This window comes from Dermacentor silvarum, chromosome 3 (genome assembly GCF_013339745.2).
Source record: "Dermacentor silvarum isolate Dsil-2018 chromosome 3, BIME_Dsil_1.4, whole genome shotgun sequence".
NCBI classification, from domain to species: domain Eukaryota; kingdom Metazoa; phylum Arthropoda; class Arachnida; order Ixodida; family Ixodidae; genus Dermacentor; species Dermacentor silvarum.
In genome coordinates this window covers 42,818,223-42,834,237 of record NC_051156.1, presented here as the reverse complement: position 1 = coordinate 42,834,237, position 16,015 = coordinate 42,818,223, and the positions used below count along the sequence as shown (strand labels likewise).

The 16,015-nt window shown below is 46.6% G+C and overlaps 1 pseudogene; it reads left to right on the top strand.

Annotated features, from left to right (window-relative positions):
• The first annotated feature begins 4,883 nt into the window (after positions 1 to 4,883).
• Positions 4,884 to 5,882, top strand: LOC125944473 (uncharacterized; annotated as a pseudogene).
• The last annotated feature ends 10,133 nt before the right edge of the window (positions 5,883 to 16,015 follow it).

The window sequence follows — 16,015 nt, the reverse complement described above, 5'->3', positions numbered from 1 at the left end:
GTAAAGCCCCCGATGGGTGGAGACTGAGCAGGATGAGCATGATATATAAGGGAAAGGAGGACAAAACCCACATAACAACTACCGTCCCATAACAGTGACGTCAGTGGTTTACAGGGTGGGGATGCAGATTATAAAGGACAGACTGCAGGCATGGGTGGAGGGCGAGGAGATGCTGGGGGAACTACAAAATTGGTTCCGGAAACAAAGGAGGTTAGAAGATAATCTATTCTCATAAACGCAGTGTATTGAAATTGCAGAAAAGGAATCAGGCCCTTATGGCTCGCATTTCTTCATATGAAGGGAGCCTATGACAGTGTAATCCAAAAGAATTTCTGGGACATAGTGGGCACTCTAGATGTAGAAGATGGAGCAAGTAATCTTTTAAAAGATATCTATAAAAGTAACAAGGTAACTTTTCCCCCTTATAAAAAGGGGGAAAAGTTATCTCAGCCTATAAAGACACAGCAGGGGCTTAGGCAGGAGTTCCCTCTGTCACAGGCGCGTAGCCAGGGGGGGGGGGGGGGGGGCTGATGGGGCTTCAGCCTCCCCCCCCCCCCCCCGAAATATTTTCGTGCGGGCATGCACCACCGACCAAAACTACCACCGACGCCGGCAATCATTCTGGATTTTGTCTACAATGTCTTTTTCACGCTCGAAAGGCATTTCGGCACGAACATTGCGAACTCGGGCTGGATTTTGTGACAACGCCCTTGCACCTGGAGTCACGTAACGCAAGGAGCCCCATCCGAGCACAAACTTTCAACGGCTTTTCGATAGCGAGCGGGCGCGTTGCGGCATCTTGCAGTGGCCGCGGAATATACAGAGCGCATGGATTTCAATTACGAAACTGTATGGGTATAAAGTTCTCATAAATTTTTGACGCGAAAGGTGCGCTGACATTTCCAAAGGCATTCTTTAAAAGATTTTCAATTCTAGAACTTTAAGGGGTTAATGTTCTTATAAACTTGGGCCAACATGCGCGCACTGGAACGCTCGGGTCCAAGCCGTTCCATAAATGGAAGCGCGCGCTCGCAATCTCCTACACACACGAAAATACTAAATATCACCGTGACTGTCAGCTAGCAGCTGATAATTTTCTCCAAACATTTTCAGGAAGCGTGCAGAATGTGATTTATCAGCTGGACCAGGGCAGGCAAAGTAAAATATGAGAAAACAGAAGAAAGTAAATGGCCTATTATTGATAATTTTTTTTTACGGGCGACAAGGTCTGGCTCTCCGTGGCCACAGGGACAGGGGCCCTATGGATTTAAGCAATGCCCCTGCTGAAAATACAGGCATTTTCAGAGTGCTTCTTCGCATGCGAGCTGATTGTGGAGATACATATCTGAAGAACCATTTGGAAAGTTGCCCCAGTAATGCCTCGTATTTAAGCCCAGACGCACAAAACCAAATTATAGGAATTTGTGGTGACATTATCAAAGAAAGCCTAGATTCAAAAGCAGGCTGCTTCTCCATACTTCCTGACGAAACGACGGACATCGCTGGAATCGAACAGCCTAATGTTTCTGCAAGGTACCTAAACAAGTATGCCAACGACATGAAGGGAGTGTTTTAGGTTTTAGCACCGGAATAGATGCCCATCTCTCATTGCGACAGCAGGTTCTATGTAAATGTGTAAATACTGCTGCAGCTTCTAGTCACCCTTCCAGTGACCACTGCCAGCGCAGACAGAATATTTTTTTAACAAGAGTTTACTAAAAAACTACTTGCGCTATACAATGTCTGTGGAACGCATGGTTAGGCTGGCGCTTCTATACAGCCACAGAGTCGTCGGCATCAACGTGTCCGAAGTCATTGACCGCTTCGCTCAACTTTCCCGCCGAGAGAAGTTTGTCCTTTAGATAGCGAAGCAGCAAAAATCAATGCAAGTAAAAAGCACTGTTCCTTCAGGTCCATAAGGTCTTAATTATGAAAACGTATGACCGTTCATTAGCTTTTAAAACCGCAGAAATTTTCGCCGTTTATTCTAGCAGTTAGCATCATGATCATAATTATCACGCGAATACAAAAATTACGAGAATACCAATAACTAATTATGACCGACCTTGCTCATTAAAAGCCCGGCCCACGCGGCGTTCGCCAAAAACACACTCGGATATTGGGAACTTCAACTTGCAACATCATTTGTGGCCTTCGCTTGTCCTTTTCTTTCATTTTCAGCTACCTGCTTTTATTTCTTTTTTGAAACGAAGGAATACCCTCCTTTAATTTTGGGTGCAGAATAATTGTTGGCGTTGTGCAGGCAGTTAAATTACACATTTTCGTACTGATTTATGCATTATTCCTCTATTATTCTACCCACATGGCGCTGTCGCGACCGCTGCATGCCCCAAGTACATGTCACGATTTCTGCGATCATAGTTATGTCCTTGCCTAGATCATCTGTCTTTCTGTGCGCGAAGTTTACTATGTGTGACTGAGCAACATGTTTATTTGTCTTATTTGACGCATTATATACACTGACGTTTGCTTAAATACGTAGATTTATTGGAGACTCGGACGTATTCTTAAATATCTTATTGCGAGGTTTTGTGTATACAAGCAGTGAACTTTGTTTCCAGCGACTTTTTTTTGCCCTTTAACGAGTTGTATCTTCGCATTTGTATATTCCATTCTGTCTTCGAAATTTCTAATATATACTTTGCAGAACTCCCACTTTTTATTTGTACTCACTGGTGCGAGTATTATCTCGGTGTAATTACAATACACGACGAGTTACAGCTGCTCCTGCGCAATCGATTGCAACGAGGGATAGCGTCATTGAGGTTTCTTCTTGGCCGTTGTATATGTAGAAAAATGTAAACAAGGTTATTGAGTGACAAAGATTCATCAAAATATTTGTCCTCAACTTATTCATTTCATGGCCTTACGTTTTTCATATAAGCTGCATGCACCCAGGCCGCCGCCGGAAGCCAACTGATTCCGGCCGACGTCTAGGGGGGAGGTAGACGGTGAAAGGGAGAGCTGCGTCTCACCCCGATCACCCATACTCTCTGACGGGTGCAAATAAAGTGCTTTCTCTCTCTCTCTCTGCACTGCTTTGCTGGTTTCGAACTGATATTGACCCTTTTCGCGGAAATCCCGTGGGCGCTGCCATATATGATCACGTGGTGACGCGTCCATTGCTTGCCTCAACTGCCTCCGTTGCCTCCTTGTTTACAATGGAAGTGTATGACGCCCCGCGGCTTAGAAAACCTCTGTATTCGGAGATATCATAGACGGTGACTAGATGGACGACACGAAGCTTTGATCACAGCTTCAGAGAGCATGCAAAAGCGCTTTCTGAGCTGATTAAGCTATGTCCAAATGGCATAAGCAGCGTATATGGTGCTTGTTCTAAAAGCGGGGCTAAATATGTATTCCAAGCTGTCCGATTATGAATTCAGTCAGGATTAGTGTGTTTTGCTCTTTGTTCTTTATTCGGCAAATATTTTGAAGCAGTGGCTTGTCAGTTTCTGACTCAGTGAAGTTCCTCGGTGCGGCCACTTTCTGATTATTTTCTGCCTAATCACTCGCGGGTGTGCTCAGTTCCGAATCCGATAGATTTGCTCTTGCAGCGCACAAGGCTTGAAACGTAGCTGTTTTGTACATTGTAATACCTTGTAGCTAATATATATTACAGCTAGTAACTTGCTTACTCTTGTGGACCATCACAAAACATTCAGCTTCGACCATTGGTGCGCCATAGGTGTATTCCGCCCTTTATAGTGTGTAAACAGTGCGCAAGATATTCAAGTCTGAGTCCATTCACTTATTCTTGATACGTCGGCGATAGTGTTGGCGTCAGTTTTCCTGCCATTGGGGTCAGATGTGTATAGAAAACGTGCGCGAAACTTACTATGACAGGAAGCGGCGCTACTCCCTTTGTCATTGTTTAACGAGTGGTACTCATTCTTGCCGACGTTCTGGGGATGAAGCCCTTTCTTTGAAGGTTAGCGATACAAGGCTGGCGGATGAGCAAATTTCTGCATCCTCAAGGAAAGCCGTACATCACGAAGTGCCGGTAACACGTTCGGACAGTTGCAGCAGCGGTCCGCGAACTTCGCCACACAGATTCATTCTATTCCTTAACATGCAAGTCACTATTTTTGCAGCCAACTACTGCACACGTTTCAATACACATTATTCAATCTAGCATGATTGGAGCACAGTGTGTTAGCGAAAACTCAGTTGCATTTCCGACAGCGGATAGCACAGAAGCAAGGTAGAAGCGGTAATGGTTTCGTATTCGTGCGCGGTCGCTGAGGAGAAGTATGGTGCGCCGCCGTGAGTGCTATCTCGTTTCTCTAAAACAAACTGCTCCGCGAAAAGGGTCAATAGTTCTAAAGTTCATGTGATGTTTTCTTTACTTATTAATTAGACAAAAAAACGCGGAAGCATTGATATCAGTTATTTCTGCCACAATTTTTGGGGCATACGAATTTATTATTTTATGACAACATACATATTTTAATGGACAGTGCATAGCGTTCAATAATTCGTTTGCAGCATCTAATATACAATGGAATTGGCAATGCAGTTATTATTCATGCATTTGATCCCTCGACAAATTCTATAAGGAGGAGGCCGCTCTGCAACCTGAGCCCCCCCCCCCCCCCCCGAACAAAATTTCTGGCTACGCCACTGCTCTGTCACCTTTGTTGTTCATGCTGTATTTACAAGGATTAGAGAAAAAAATTTGAGAGGAGCGGACTTGGCTTCAACCTTTCCTTTTTCAAGCAAGGAGAATGGATTAAACAGCCATTACCAGGAGTGATGTACGGGGATGACATTGTATTTATGGCTGACAGCAAGGAAGACTTAGAGGGTTAATGGACATCTGTGGTAAAGAGGGAGATAGCCTAGGTTTGAAGTTTAGAAAAGAAAAATCAGCAGTCATGATTTTTAATGATAATCAGGGCAGCGAGCATAGGAAACAGGAGCTTACGCTTGAGGTAGTGGATAAGTACAAATATCTTGGAGTGTGAATAAACAATTGGGCTGAGTACCTAACGGGACATGAAAAATATGTAACGACTAAAGGTAGCAGGAATGCAGCTGTGATGAAAAATAGGGCACTGAAATTACATTAGGTACCAAGTGGTGAGAGAGATTTGGAAAGGGGTGATGGTCCTTAGTTTGAGTTTAGGCAATGCGGGCCTGTGCATGAGATAGAGGCTCGAGCAAGGTTGGAATTTAAGCAGCGAAGGGTAGGTAGGCTTGCTTTGGGAGCACATGGAAATACGCCAAATCAGGGGGTACAGGGTGACATGGGATGGACGTCATTCGAGGGCAGGGAAGCTAGCAGCACGATATGATTTGAAGCGCGAATGAGAGAAATGGCAGAAAAGTGGTGGGCTAGGAGAGTTTTCTTTTATTTGTACACGAGGAATGTTGGCACAAAATGGAGGAAGTTGACCAGAAAATTGTCAATCAAATATTTTGACTGCAGGAGGGGTGCAAACCAAGAAACAGCGGTTAAGAAAAAGGTTAACGAAACAGAGAGGGGTCTATGGAAAACAGGGATGCAGACGAAATCAGCACTGGGAACGTACACAACTTTCAAGCAAGAAATTGTCGAAGAAAATATTTATGTTAATTCTAGAGGAAGCTCTTTGTTGTTTGAAGTCAGGACGGGAGTATTGCGGACTAAGATGTGCCGAGTCAAGTACCAAGGTATAGACACGTTGTGCGGTGCCTGTGGTGAGGAAGAGGAAACGGCTGAACACCTCATACTTTTCTGTAAAGGGCTTAACCCTACAGTGCAAAGCAACGGGGCTGATGTTTTCAAAGCATCGGGGTTTAGAGACAGTGGAGGCAAAATAGACTTAAAGCGGGTAGAAATAACCAACCGGATGTTATCTGATTGGTGGCTAAAATCAAGGAAAGGGTGAAATTTCACCCTCCACAAAGTACAAAATATTGTTGCACGGACGTGTTAGCGAGGAAAACGATGACCCGTGAACATGCTTGCGGTCCCGGGTTGGAAAAGAGGAAGAGGACTACTCTGTGTTCATCAACCAGCTGGCCGCTCTTGCGCTCACCCTTCGCGACCTACAATAAACGGCCCCTTCATCCCTAAGGGTGACAAACGGTCTCCTTCACGCGTAACAAAGTGGTGGAGGTGCTGGGTAAGCGCTCACTACAACGGAATCGTCACTGCTGCAGCTTCGTCGAAGCCGTCGACTTGCCGTCCTCCCGCCATCTGCCGTGACCATCTTCGACATGCCTGAAGAAGGAGCCGCTCCGAGGGCAGCGCCGGGCAGTCCGCTGCAGTACTACCGAGTTCCACCCACCTTTGGAGGAAAAGCAGGAGAAGATGCCGACGAGTGGCTCGTCCACTACAAACGAGTGAGCAGGTCCAACGGGTGGGATTCAACCGCTCAGCTCACCAATGTGGTGTTCTCCCTCACCGACACCGCACTCGTGTGGTAGGAGAACCACGAGGACGCGCTAACGACGTGGGAACTTTTTGTTGAAGAGCTCAAGGCGTGTTTTGGGGACTCAATCGCCAAAAAGAAGCGTGCTGAGCAGACATTGTCGCAACGGGCGCAGCTACCAGGGGAGACATGCACCACGTATATTGAAGAAGTTTTAAAGCTGTGCAAGGTGGTCAGTGCTCGCATGTCAGAAGAAGATAAAGTCGGACATTTGCTGAAAGGAGTGGCTGAGGACGTGTACAATTTTCTAATCGGTAAAGAAAGCCTAAGTTCCGTGTCTGACGTCATTCGGCATTGCAGCACTTTTGAAACGCTCAAGATGCGTCGGATTACGCCAAAGTTTGGTCGGTTGGCAAACGTTACGACGGTTGCCAGTGTGGACTCGAGCCCTTGCCTCGACCTTCCTTCGACCATCCGACAGATTGTCCGCGAGGAACTTTTCCGCCGCGAAGCGATGTCGCGTTCAACAGCTGACCACCATGGCATGTACACGTCGCGTGAGGCTATGACTGCACCACATTCGGCCCCTTGGCCACCAATGGTTAGCGCAGCGGCTGTAGAGTACAGCGCAGCTCCACAGTCTCGGATGACAACACGCGCTACGACTTCGCGCTATGACCGACGCGCACAGCGCACGCCTTCTCGACCCCCGATGTATCGTCATGACGCCCGCCACGAACCAACCCAATACAGAAGAGAAAATTACAATATTCGCTTCATCGACGAACAACCAAGGTTTTGACCTCCCCCGGAGTGTTACTCTTGCGGTGTCCCGGGTAATATATCGCGGTTTGGTAACCAACGTATGACCACGTGGTATGGCCAGCCCTCAGAGGTTTCATGGCCCTCCGAACGGCCCCATGGTGCCCCATGGCCAGCACACGCATCATCTGGCTACGAGTACTGGCCGCGCAGATCCCGGAATCGCTCCCCGGCATCTGACAAGAGTTTGACGCCCCCACCGCATCCTCGTGCATCCCGTTCTCCATCACCGCTACGTCGCACCCCGTCCCTCTCGTCACCGGAAGACTAGCCAGGGCGGCCAATAGAGGTGAGGTCGCTGGAGATGTGCTACTGACAGAAATACCTCCTGTATTGATGCTTAAAAACAAAGTGCGCGTTTTTGTGGATAATGTGCCTGTGATGGCTCTGGTAGACATAGGCGCAACAATTTCGGTTATGAGTGTCGCTTTTAAAGACGTGTTAGGGCGAAAGGTCATGTTCAAATGGGACGATGCTTCAAAGTTCTGTAGAGTGAGTGGCGAGCCGTTGCGACCTATTGGTGTGTGTAGTGTTAACGTGTTTTTGGGAGGCCATGTTATTACGACAGAGTTTGTGATTATTCCTCGGTCGACCCATGATGTTATTCTCGGCATGGACTTCTTACGGGAGTGGGGTGCCACTGTCGACTGCCGCACAGGGCAGGTATTCATAAGTGGTAGGATGCCGTCAGGGCTCCTGGAGAACCCTGTAGATCATGAAACTACACTGTGTGTTTGTGGCGACACGGTCGTACCTGCATCATCTACCGTTTGTGTTCCCGTTGTCTGTTGCGGCGCCGATTCTGACAGCTTCGATGCTACCATATAACCGATGCGCATGAACTATATGAAGAAGAATGTGTTGGTTCCACATTGTGTGGTATCCATCAAAGGCGGACGCGCTGGCTTGTGGATCATAAACCGTTCTACGGAGCCCGTGGTACTACCATATGGCTTGAAATTAGCCTTCGTCCGGGAACATGCGTATTTATCGGTGGCTGAACTTACAGAAGTGCCGGCAGAACCTGATGGCCACAGTTCGGAAACGGCCCTTTTGGCGATGGTAAATAAATCGCTCAGCACGAGTGAACGCCGAACGCTAATGGGTGTGCTTTCGAAGCACGTCTCGGTATTCGACTTCGCGCAGAAGGACAATACCTGCAATCCCCGCGTCACGAACACGCCATACCATCAACACGGGTTTAGCAAATCCGATTAGACAAAAGCCATATCGCGTTTCACCATCAGAGCGCCAGATTATCAACGACCAAGTGCACGAAATCATGAAAAAGGGAGTCATACAAGAGTCAGTGACTCCGTGGGCAGCTCTAGTGATTCTTGTTAAAAATAAATGTGGATCTTGGAGATTTTGCGTCGACTATCGCCGATTGAATGCTGTAACAAAAAAGGAAGTGTACCCACTCCCACATATTGATGACGCGATACACTGCCTTCATTCAGCCTCTTACTTTTCCTGAGTAGACATACGATCCGGCTACTGCTAAATTCCGATGCGTCCTGAAGACAAAGAAAATACTGCCTTTGTAACCTCTGACAGGCTCTTTGAATTTAATGTGATGCCATTTGGACTGTGCAACGCTCCGCTGACTTTCGTGAGATTTATGGACACTATTCTGCGTGGCTTCAAGTGGAACATCTGTATCTGCTACCTCGACGACATCAACTTTGGCCACACCTTCAGCGAACACAACTCGCGTCTGGATATTGTCCTGAACTGTATCAGAAACGCTGGCCTCGTTTTAAACTCAAAGAAATACCACTTCGGAGACCGCCAAACCCTTGTTCTTGGGCACCTCGTCGATAAGGACGGCATCCGCCCTGATCCCCAGAAGACAGCAGCCGTTGAAGCGTTTAGTGCACCACGCTCTGTCAAGGAGCTCCGTAGTTTTCTGGGGCTTTGTTCCTACTTCCGCCGCTTTATCCCTAAGTTTGCCGACGTCGCGTATCCGCTGACATGTCTGCTACGAAAGGACACCCCCTTTAAGTGGACTCCGGAGTGCGACTCTTCTTTTCGTCAGTTGAAGTTTCTCCTGAAGTCACGGCGTGTTCTTCAGCACTTCCATCCTTCAGCTGCGACGGAACTCCATACGGATGCCAGTGGGCCGTAGCACAGGTATTGGCGCCGTCCTAGTTCAACGCCACGGTGACCGCGAACACGTAATCGCATATGCAAGTCGATCCTTAAGTAGGCCTGAGCATAACTATACTGTCACGGAACAACAATGCCTCGCGGTAATATTTGCGGTTCAGCGATTTCGTTCTTAACTGTATGGACGCCCCTTCACAGTTGTCACCGATCACCACTCATTGTGTTGGCTTGTAAATCTTCGTGACCCTTGTGGCCGCCTTGCGCGCTGGGCGCTCCGACTGAAAGAATATAGCTTCAGCATCTCTTATAAGAGTGGTCGACGACACGCTGACGCGGACTGCCTCTCGCGTATGCCACTTAGCACTACGGACTGTGACGCCGACGACTTCGATCACCTTGTGGCTTCTCTGTCGCCACATTCTCCAGACTTCGACTGTTTCAAAGCCGAACAGCGAAAGGACGCTAAATTAACACCGCTCTTCGCCGCTACGACCACCTCTAATACAGCACACGATTTCTGCGTACGTGATGGACTCCTGTATAAGAACTTTTCCGGTACTGGCGCACGTTTTCTTCTAGTGGTGCCGGAGAGCCTTCGCATAGCGATTCTGAGTGCTATGCACGACGACCCTACGTCTGGCCATTTAGGTTCGGCGACGACGCTCTACCGGATTCAGGAACGATTTTATTGGCCTGGAATGCGACAGTCTGTTGAGACGTATGTGGCCAGCTGCATGCAGTGTCAGCGCCACACACGTCCATCTACTGGTCCAACCAGTCTCCTGCAGCCGATCCCGCCTCCTAGCACGCCTTTCCAACAAGTGGGCATTGACTTCGTGGGCCCTTTTCCAAAATCAGCCAAGGGAAATCGGTGGATAAATGTTTGCGTTGACTACCTCACACGCTACTGTGAGACGGCGGCCGTGCCCTCAGCAACTGCCACTGACGTTGCAACGTTCCTTCTGCAATATGTCATCCTGCGACATGGTCCGCCTCGCGTCATCATCAGCGACCGCGGACGACAATTCACAGCAGATGTCGTGGAGGAGCTCCTTCGTTTGTGTGAAACCCACTTGCCTCACTCGACACCATACCATCCACAAACAAATGGCCTTACGGAGCGCACCAACCGAACAATTATAAACATGCTATCTATGTATGTTTCATCCGACCACAAGAACTGGGATGACGTACTGCCTTTTATCACGTACGCGTTCAACACCGCCAGGCTCGAGACTACCGGCTGTAGCCCTTTCTTCCTGATGTACGCACGGCCACCCCGGTACACAATCGACACTATTTTACCTTTCTGTAGTCACGAAAATCCCACTGTCGCCGAGACCCTCTGCCTCGCCGAAGAGGCGCGTCGTATTGCTCGTTTATGCACTTTGGCATCGCAGGACAGATCAAAAGCACGCTATGACGTTCGCCACCGTCCGGCAACCTATCGCCCTGGTGATTTAGTGTGGATGTGGACTCCTGTGCGGAAGCGCGGGTTATGCCAAAAGCTTTTGGCCACCTACGATGGATCATTTGTTATTCTTAACAGACTCACGGAGGTCACCTCACAGCGAGTGGTAGAAGAGCTGCCAAGAGTCAAGTGGTCCATGTCGCCCGCTTGAAGTTGTTCACGTCAAGACAAATGCATTGACTCGCCCGGCGGGCTTCATCTGGGACGAGAGGAATGTTGCACGGACGTGTTAGTGAGGAAAACGATGACCGGTGAACGTGCTTGCGGTCCCGGGTTGGAAAAGAGGAAGAGGACGACTCTGGGTTCATCAACCAGCTGGCCGCTCTTGCGCTCACCCTTCGCGACCTACAATAAACGGCCCCTTCATCCGTAAGGGTGGCAAACGGTCTCCTTCACGCGTAACAATATAGTAATAGTCACGGATAGGTGGCGTGTGCCACCGCCCGATTTAAAGGGTTCAGCCTCATCCATCCATTCATCCATCTATCCTGTGATGGCCAGATCATATGGGAAGGCGAAAATAGACAATCGGCCATATACAGACAGTAATGTCTGATGACAGAAGGAATTTATGATAAGTTGAAAGAAATGGTCATTGACGAGGAAAGGTATAGCAGCATAGGGAGTGACCATAAACACATCATTTTGAAAATGGGATATGTAGTTGGGAAAGAGAGCAAGGAACGAAGAATTAGCAGTCTAAATTTGAACGCTGAACAAATAGCAAATATGGTCACAAGAGTCGAGAAAGAACTCGACAGTCAAGCAAGGAGTGGGAATATAGTGAGCTTGTAAGTGTAATGGCGAGAGAAATGAGGAAAGAGAAGCAACGTGCTTGTTGTAAAGGAAAATAGAAGACGAAAAGCTGTAGGAACAGGGAGATGCGGCAGGCGATCGACGAACGAAATAAAGCATTACGAGAAGACAGGCAGGCAAGAAATGCACAGTTGCCGCAGGATGAAATAAACAGAAAAGGGGAAATATACCGCGGAAAAAAAACATAGTTCAAATATTATTTCAAGCAAAGATTAAAGGTGAAAGTGAACGTTGGTTGTCAGAAATACGTGAGAAAAAGACGGCCGCACCTACAATATTTTGTAACCACATTAACTTATTGGACAGGAAGTCGAGAACAGTACAACAACATATCCTTGACGAAGATGGAAACAAACTGGAAGGGGACACGGCATTAAATTACATTCGAAAAATAATAGCCCCATCATTTCAGGGCAATGGTGAGGTGGTCTCTGAGGAGAAAAAGAGAATGAACGAGAACCAAACGGAAAAGGAGTTGGTGCTGAGTAATTTCAACTGGAGAAAGCTGAAGAGAAAATTCCTAAAACGCACAGCCACAGGTTTAGACGAGGTTCCCGTTAGGCTGATTGATGAGCTAGGACCAAAAAGTAAGGAAGCTCTGTTGAAAGCAGTAGAAAAATGACTACAAGATAGGTGAATACCAGACAGTTGGCCACAAAGTCGAATGTATTTAATTATAAGGGTAAGGGGGGAAATAATAGAATTCGCTCGTATAGAGCATTGACCATCGGTAATATACAGGTTAGCAATACAGGCGAACAAATTGAAGCTGTAAGCATGGGCAGAGAATAATGGCGTATTGGGAGAAGTTCAGAATGGTTTCAGAATCGGTAGGCGTCTGGGTGACAACTTATTTGTGTAGCTTAGTTTTACAAAATGTGCCCTACCACTCGTCTCCCAAGCTGAGGCTGCAGTCCAGTTGCAACTGCAAATCACTCAATTATGTCTAGGGTACACTTGAGCAAAATGCGGACAAAAATTACTGCACCACTGAGAATGTACTAGAGGATTCAACAAAGCAGATGACAGCCTGCATGGACTGGAGCAAGAGAATGTGCATTTTGGGTCTAGGTATGCACAGCTTGCAGTTGCTCATGGACGCTATTTAATATATTTTACATATTTCACTTACTTCTTGGTTTCAGGCAAGGAAAATCATTTGTTTTGTATCCTTTCCACTCTTAAATACTCAAACTCAGGATACCACAGGTCTGTTTTTGGCATCTGATTTCTTCTCAGAGAACTACCCCTCTAAAAAAATTCCACAAGTACTTAACCCCAACCTGTATTGAAAAGAGCCTGGTTTTTGAACATGACAAGACCACTAATTACACAGTGACTCCTTGTGATGTGATGTACGTAAGAACTTTAAAAGGAAAGGAAAATTTAATAGCAGTATGACAGGTACACAACAAAGCAAAGTGCCTGCTTTCACCCACGTATTCAATGTTTGCTTGTCTACTGGCGTTTTCCCTACAAAAATGCAACAGGCGAAGGTGACTGCTCTGTTTAAATCAGGGGACAGAAATGACATGTCAAGTTATCGGCCGGTGTCAGTGCTCCATGTCATATCAAAAGGCTTAGAGAAGGTTATCTGCAAAAGAGTTCGGTCATTTTGTGAAATATATCGATTATTATATCCGCATGAATTTGGGTTTCATAAGAGCCTATCGAGTGAATTAGCTATATTAACACAGGATTTTTTCTTGAACGGCTATGAAGAAAAAAAATCTGTAATCAGAACAAACATCAGTAACTTACCACACTATATAATATACGGAGATGACACCAGTATTTTCTTCCAATCATGTAATGCTGATAACTTATCACAACTAGCAAACACCGTCCTTGATAAACTATATTAGTGGAGTAAAGCAAATTCCTTACAGATTAACTCTAAAAAAACCAAAGCTGTTATTTTTGCACCCGCCGAAAAACATGTAAATCGTAATATAAACATATTTTCTCGATCAGAACGAATTGACATCACCGCGAACGTGAAAACATTGGGAGTGATTTTTGATCAGCATTTAAGGTGGGACAAACACGTAAAACACGTGGCAACAAGTATGGCAAAAGCATGCGGTGCGCTTTGTAGGCTTCGAAATGTTCTTCCGTTAAAACCACGGCTATTGCCGTATAACACCATATTTGTTTCTCATGCAAATTATTGTAGTCTTGTAGGGGGGACAACGCCACAAAAATATACAGATGTTCTCTCTTTTACAAAAAAAAAATTGCGCCATGTTACATGTATTTCTTATGACAGTTATACAAGTACATTCTTTTCTAAGTTTAATGTTCTCTCATTTCATTACAATTATCAGTTTAATCTTGCTATGAGATATAAAGAAAGCGTAAAATGTGGCCACACGCGATTTATTGATCTTTGTAATCTAAGAAAACCTCATCACCTCAATTACGACATTCGGGAGCTGGAAACTTGGGCCGTGCCTTTTTCACGAACTAATCATGGAAAGGACAGAATACTGTGCCGAATATCGCTATTACTGAACAGCCTTGAAAAGAAAACATGGATCTTATGACGGTTTCACGTCGAATTCTGAAGGAATATTTCAGTAGCCGTGCGATTGCGTGTGAATAGTGTATGTTGTATTTTCTTTTGCTTTTCTTGCTTATAACTTAAGTATGGAAGAATTTTGACGCGTCCCGCGATAGCGGCCCCTTTTCACTTTTGGTATGCTTCACTGCAATAATTAAGGGTAAGCTTCACCGCGTAACACAAGTCGACTGCGGCGAAGCTAACTTTAGGAAGCCGATTCATTCAACGCATCATACGAGGCAGGTGCGCTTATCACGCTTGGCAACGTTTGAACACCACACTAACTGCATGCATTTCTTTTGTTATTTTTAATTGTATTGTCATAGTGATCCTGAATCTCGCAGTAGCAGGCTGATACTGCGTCATAATTGTTCTAACTGCATCAGGACAGCGTGTAGCGGTAAGCGGGCATGGCACTGGCTGTTGTTGGGAAACTTCGAGACGCTAATTCGCGCAGTACTGTTATTTGTCTTGTTAAAAAGAATGCAGGTAATGATTAAATGAAATGCAGCAAAGCTGTAGAAATGCAGTAGCAAAGCTGTTCAACCCTCTCGCGCAAAAACGCGATTTAACACGATCTGGCGGAACAGCTCACCATGCCAGGGTTTTCTTACGTCCTCATTTTTTTACACATCATTCACTGAACCAGACTACCGGATGGTTCAGTACACGTACTAACGATCGTGACCGAGGCGTATACTCACAGGATCAGCTTTATATGGGATGCCACGGCCCATTCCACGGCCCAGCTGCAATTTGACGCGGCCACGAGGCAAAATATGTGCGCTAGATAAATAACGGCAACGCATCAACTAGCTGACAGCCACAACCTTTTATTAAATGCATATAGAGTGGAAAAATGGATTACTTACGCTGTAAGAAGGCACGGAATACGAACCGCTTCACAACGCGACCTGCCCCCAAAACAGCCGCCATGAAAATAAACGGATGTGACATCATGGGTTATAGCGGACGTGACGTCATGGGTGAACGCAGACGTTTTGGGCACCTTTTGTCTGCTGCGACAGTCACGGCCTTCTGTTTCTGTGAGGACTCATCTGGAGTGCCGCGCGGCGTAGGAGACGCTGCCGGATCGCGTGTTTCTATTTGCGCCCAAGCCCAGTGCTCGACCGCTGACGCCGCCATGCTATTGACTCTTTTCGCGGAGCAGTTTGTTTTAGAGAAACGAGATGGCGCTTACGGCGGTGCGCCATACCTCTCCTCAGCGACCGCGCACGAATACGAAACCATTACCGCTTCTACCTTGCTTCTGTGCGATCAACTGTCAGAAATGCAACTGGGTTTTCGGTAACGCACTGTGCTCCAATCATGCTAGATTTAGTCATGTGGATTGAAGACGTGTGCAGTAGTTGGCTGCAAAAAATAGTGACTGGCATGTTAAGGAATGGAATGAATCTGTGTAGCCAAGTTCGCGCACCGTTGCTGCAACTGTCCGAACGTCTTACCAGCACTTCGAGATGTACGGCTTTCCTCGAGAATACAGAAATTAGCTCATCCGCCAGCATTGTATCGCTAACCTTCAAAGAAAGGGCTTCAGCCCCAGAACGTCGGCAAGAGTGAGTACCACTCGTTAAACAATGACAAAGAGAGTAGTGCCACTTCCTGTCGTAGTAAATTTCGCGCACGTTACCTATACACATCTTAAGCCCACTCTATCGCCGACGTACCAAGAATAAGTGAATGGGCGCACACATGAATATATGTGCACTATATACTCACAATAAATGACCGACTACACCGATGGCGCACGAATGGTCGACGAATGGTTTCGTGACGGTCCACAAGAGTAAGCGAGTTACTAACGGTAATATATATTTGCTACAAGGTATTACA